This window comes from Rhea pennata, chromosome 1 (assembly GCF_028389875.1).
Source record: "Rhea pennata isolate bPtePen1 chromosome 1, bPtePen1.pri, whole genome shotgun sequence".
In the NCBI taxonomy this organism is placed as follows: domain Eukaryota; kingdom Metazoa; phylum Chordata; class Aves; order Rheiformes; family Rheidae; genus Rhea; species Rhea pennata.
Window position 1 is genome coordinate 89139325 of NC_084663.1, and position 5226 is coordinate 89144550.

At 51.7% G+C, this 5226-nt stretch overlaps 1 long non-coding RNA gene across 1 annotated transcript; it reads right to left on the bottom strand.

The window, feature by feature from the left end:
• Positions 1–3799: 3799 nt before the first annotated feature.
• Positions 3800–4576, bottom strand: LOC134138307 (uncharacterized). Its single transcript, XR_009957859.1, has 2 exons — positions 4143–4576; positions 3800–3919 (listed from the first exon to the last, which is right to left on the bottom strand). It is a non-coding gene; the product is annotated as an uncharacterized LOC134138307 (long non-coding RNA).
• Between the last annotated feature and the right edge of the window lie 650 nt (positions 4577–5226).

Genomic DNA, 5226 nt, shown 5'->3' on the forward strand with positions numbered 1-5226 from the left:
TGCTGCGTGGGGTGGCCACTCTAGCATCCGGACAGCATACTGGGCATCAACACCCAATCTTTTCTGCTAGCTCTCACAGGAAAGGAGTGGAAAGAATGTGTATCAAGTCAATGCAGAGAAGGCATTTTTTGGAATGGTGCCTGTGGCACATGTGTGCTCACACATGAGCTTGGAGGGAGTCAGGGCATGCAGAGCAACCCAAACAGGTCCTTCCTTCCTTCCTTGCCTTGGGCTTGCAAAACCCTTGGTGTTTCTTTCTTCTTCTCAAAGCTGCTTTTGATGCCTTTCAGAAGGTGGGAAAGGAAGAGGAAGATGTGGGAGATCAGTAGCAGTGACTCAGCCATCATCAGACCGTCATCATCCCGGCAATAAACAAACAAGCTGGTAGAAACTGATGCTCTAGAGCAACTCTGCAATAATGAACTTGCATGTACAGGTCAGCTGTCTGGAGAATCTCAGGCAACCCTACAATAACAAAGCAGAATATCATCTCCTGTGCATTAGAAAACCCATTGCTTCAGTAGCAAAACCCAGTACTTATGGTGGGCCCCAGAATAACAAAATGAGACACCTACCTTCATGAGTTTAAAACTCCAGGACCCGATTATAGCCCTGGGCATAACTAATTGAGCTGTGAAGCAACAAACTCCATAATTTTTTTTTATGGAGAGAACATTAAAGGGAGAAAAATACCTATGAATATTTTCTGAGTCAGGCTTCAAAGGGGGTTTATAGCTTTGATGGGACGGTCCCTTTTAAAGGATATCTCTGCCTCTGCATAACCTGCGCTTCAAGGGCAGCTCAGAAGGAAGCAGACTGTGATTTCTCCCACTTAATGATGGCAGGCAGCCCTGAAAGAGCTGCCTTCGCTTCTCCTAGGTGAGGCAATGCAATAACCACACAGAGTGCCTCCATGCAGACAAGCCCCCACATCACTCCTGCTTCCCATCCCTGCCAGGCCACGGAGCAAACCAGCCAACTGCAGTAACTCATTGCTTTGTGAAGTGCTAATGGATGAGAAAAGGGCTGAGAAAGTGACCTTTTACGCCAGCCAAGCAGTGGCGATATGGGGACCTGGCGAAGGCCACATCTTGCAGCCCTGTGTGCCATGCTGGCTCGGCGCCCCGGCTCTTGGCAGGGCTCGATGCCTTGGGCATACTGCTGCACTGATGCAGCTATATAACTTTTCCCTTCAGCCAGCGCAGGCAATCTGGGCGCCTCGCAGGGACTATGAAGCACCAACGTGTCCTAACTGAGTTGCCTGAGGTTACTGCTGGGAGTCTGTAGCAAAGCAAAGGTCCAAACCGTGCTGTCCTTCTGGTGTCCCCAGAGGACCACCGGGCCTGCCCAGCCACGTCTGTGTACCAGTGGGGACAGCATGACAGCACTCCCCATTCTCTCCATCCTCTTCCTGTTGAAAAAAAACAGCATGTGGCAGAGTGGAGGGGCACCTTTCCCTTCCCTTCCCACCACCACCACCATCCTGCCCCTTTGCTCTCTGGACTCAGAGCCAGGTGGCTGCTGGACAGAGCCGCTTTCTCCGGCACAGTGCCGCTATTGTGTTGCGCCCGCCGCCGCCGCCGCACAAGGCGCCTCTCATCGCTGCGCGGCAGGCACTGCTGGGGCCTCGACGGCCCCGCAGCGTGGATCGCACCGTAGAGGTGCCGGGAGCGAGCCTCTGAAGGGGGCAAGGCACCTTTTCACCCAGCCTGCAGGGCCGCACGGCTCTGGGGGCTTTTACGCCAAGGCCAGCCCTTGGCAGGTTGAAGGGAGAGCCCCACGAGGGTGGCTGCACAAGGAAAATCCCAGAGGAAGGGGGAAAGGAGAGCAGAGGCCTGGGGATTTTCAGCTGAGATGCAATGTGAAGCCGTGAGGCCATGACGGCAAAGCAGAGGCGGACTGGGGTTGGTCAGGAAGACCGTGGTCCCACGGGAGCTGGGCTGGAGAAAAGGCTGTTGGTGGGAAAGGAGCCCACTTCTTTTTGGGGCTACACTCAGCCTGCGCACTGCTGCGGTGAGGTGGAGGAGGCAGGGTGTCTGCAGGGGATGGGAAGTCTTATTCTTCTGAGGACCCGGCTGTTAACAACACGGCATTAGACAGTCTGGTGAAGGGACTGGCACATAAACACTCCATCTTCTCCGTACAGCTCCATAAAGCACTGCACCTAAGCATAGAGATCATCGGGTTAGGCCAGCAGATATGCAGAGGAGGGATTTGGAGTTATTAGAAGAGGCTGAGTGAGGGACACAGCAACTCCAGCGGCTGCTTTCATCTTGCAGCTCATTAGCAGTGTGCAGGAAAGGTCCGTCAGGGGCTTTGGCTGTGCACCTGATCCACTGCAGTGGGTGCAGCCAGTGCTGTGGAGCTACTGGCACAGCCACAACCTCCCTGGAGAGCAGGCCAGTGGTGGCCTGGTGCTGATCTGGGCCCTTCCGTCACTGAGCAGATCTTGTGTGGAGCTGGATTTCTCTACTCCAGCCATTGCACCTTGATGTGAGGTGAGCAAGCCCCGTGACTCTGCAAGGAGAGTGCAGGGAGCTTGGTGCCACTACTAGCACGTGCTCCGCGGCTGCTAGAGAGTTAAGCAATGCAGCCACATTTCAGCAGCGTGGGAGCCTCTGGAGGTCAGCGTTGCAGCAAGAGCTGTGCAGAGCCGTATTGCTCATGTTTCCCAGCCTCACTGGTGTCCAGGCAGGAGGGAGGACCTCCCTCTCCCCTCCAGTGACTTGGCTGGTGTCTCTTGGGATGTCCGAGAGTGGAGGGTTGTGCCGCAGCCTTGCCTTTAGTGAGAGGCCCAGCACCGCAGGCACAGCGCCTGAGCGTTGCTGATACACACCAGGGACACGTCTTGTTTTGGCTCCACTCTCGCTTTTTCAGTTGGTCATTAACTGACTTACTTTTGCCCTTATCTAGGCGTGAAGGAGTTGCCTGCGCAGGTCTGGTAGCACTTCCTTGGAGCAACAGGCTGCTGAGTGCTATCTTGGGTCAGGCAGCCCAGGCTGCGGGGCAGGCTTGGGGCAGCCCCCGCAGCCTGGCACATCGCTGCCCTGCAGTCGGAGCCCCAAATGCTTGTTTACGCTTGGTGGTTTGCTGCCAGCGCAATCCCAGTGCCTTTACGGGAAGCCTCGGACCCAGCAGTGTCGCAAGCGGCAGCAAGCCAGCGGCTGCGCTGGGGCGAGTCGCCCGGTACAGCTTCCTACCAGCTGTCGTGGCTGCACAGCCCGAGCATCCTCACCACGCTAGCCCTCTCCTCCAGCTATCTGCCATGCTGAGTAACCTGCTCGTGCTTCCCGAAACAGCCACTCACACATCATTGTGCTCAAGTGAAGTGCAGTGCTCTGGGCTGTTACCGCTCTGCTGGTTGCACCCAGCAGCTGTCTGCGTCTCTGCTGCTGGCGGCGTGTCCTTCTGATGACTTTTAGGATTTTCATGAATGCACGATGCTATAGAAACATGCTATTCCCAAGCACAGCTCAAATTACAGTACCCACTTCTGTACTGTGGCTATCCAGCCTCTGATAAAAATTTCAAGTTCGTCTGGAAACAAAGTCTCTGCATTAACTCTGAAAGGCTCAAAAACTACTTACTAAGTGCTGCAAACTTTTAACGAGACCAGCGGTTCTCTCAAGCTCTTTAACAGAAGGGAAGGAGAGAAAGAAGAAGAGCACACACGTTTTTCACCACTATGAAACTCAGCTGTGGGACACTCTTCCCACTTTGTTCCCATGGTACACAAAGGTCTGAGCAAAGAGTTAGAGGCTTTAAAAAGAAAGCGAGTAAGAAATGCAGCCAGACCAAGTGATTTCTAAATTTGTTTTTACAGTTCACCTGTGCCCCTCTTGACAAAATGCAGATGAAGCTGAGTTCCTGAGAACTTGTAGTGTGACAGCAAAGAGCGATCCTTGAGAAAAATCAGAAACTGATGGGAAGAAAAGGAGAAGAAAAAAAAAAGCCCGAGTGAGACACCAGCAGCTTTTTATAAAATATAAAACAATTTATTTCAAACATACGTTGTTTTTTGCTTCCTGTTCAACAGTTTGAAACCAACACAACTATTTCCCTTCTCTTAGGATCATTTGAAGATCTTTTTTTGAGGAAAAAATAAATACAAGCGGAGGGTGGAGACACACTGTTTTTCTTACCATTTTCACCTGCGTGGGAGCCTCAGTGGCGATGAGTTAACACAGCACCATTTATTGACTGACCTGTCAGAAAGAGAAGCCTGGAAGATTACTGCAGCGTACGTAGAGTTGTGCAGCAATAACAGCTAATTTGTTTTTGCTCAGAGCGTGGTTAGAGTTGTTTTTGTTTCATTTTAAATAAAGGCAATTGGAATCCAAAGGTCATTTCCGTGGAATAACAATGATCCTTTCAGCAAGGGGCACCTGCAGGGTCTCCTGTACAGCCAGTGCGGCAGGTCTAGTTTGAAAGCTGAGCCAGAGCTCGGCTGGGCAAATTACCCTTGGGTCATTCTGCGGATGATACGGCAGCTGGTGATCCAGCCGTGCCAGAAGCTAAAAGCACAGGCGCCGGGGAAGGAGCTTCTGCTTCTCCACTGTTGCATTTGCAAGCACCCTGAGCCTATTTGTCAGTAAAATGAAGGCAGCTCTCCCCGGCGAGCTGAGGGCCCTGGGCACGTGGGCTGGCACCGTGTTGCCCTGTTCCAGCACCCACAGATGATAACAAATCCAGAGCAGACCATATCTGGAGGTGTTACTTGCTTCATTTGCCTGCTCGTCCCACTTGTTTTCCTCAGCTACGTGCCATCTGAACTCCCACAGATGACCTACCCTTTCTACAGTTTCCTCTGTGCCCTCTCCCCAGTGTGCATGCTCCACAGGGGCTCTTGTTTTTAGCAGAGGTTTTGTGTCTTTGCAGTTTCCAGCAGCACAAACTTAAAAAAATTCTGTTTCTCTTGCTGCCAGATTCTGAAACAAAGAGCAGTTTCTTAATAAAATATGGCACAGGGATCAGATGTTACAGAAAGCACTAAACATTGATTTAAAATATTCCATTTGCAATGTGTTAATGCTTTCCAGATGCTGCTGGCTTTTGACAGCAGGTATATGTGCCTCACTGACTCCAACCAAGTTACTACTCTTATCTGTACCTAAGCAGGTACATCAAAGTAATGTGATTTACCCAGCTCACACAGGAAGTTTTTAGAAGATCTGAAAAAAGCAAGCGTCTCTGTTCCTTGCTCTGGTGAGATTACATGCTCCTTCT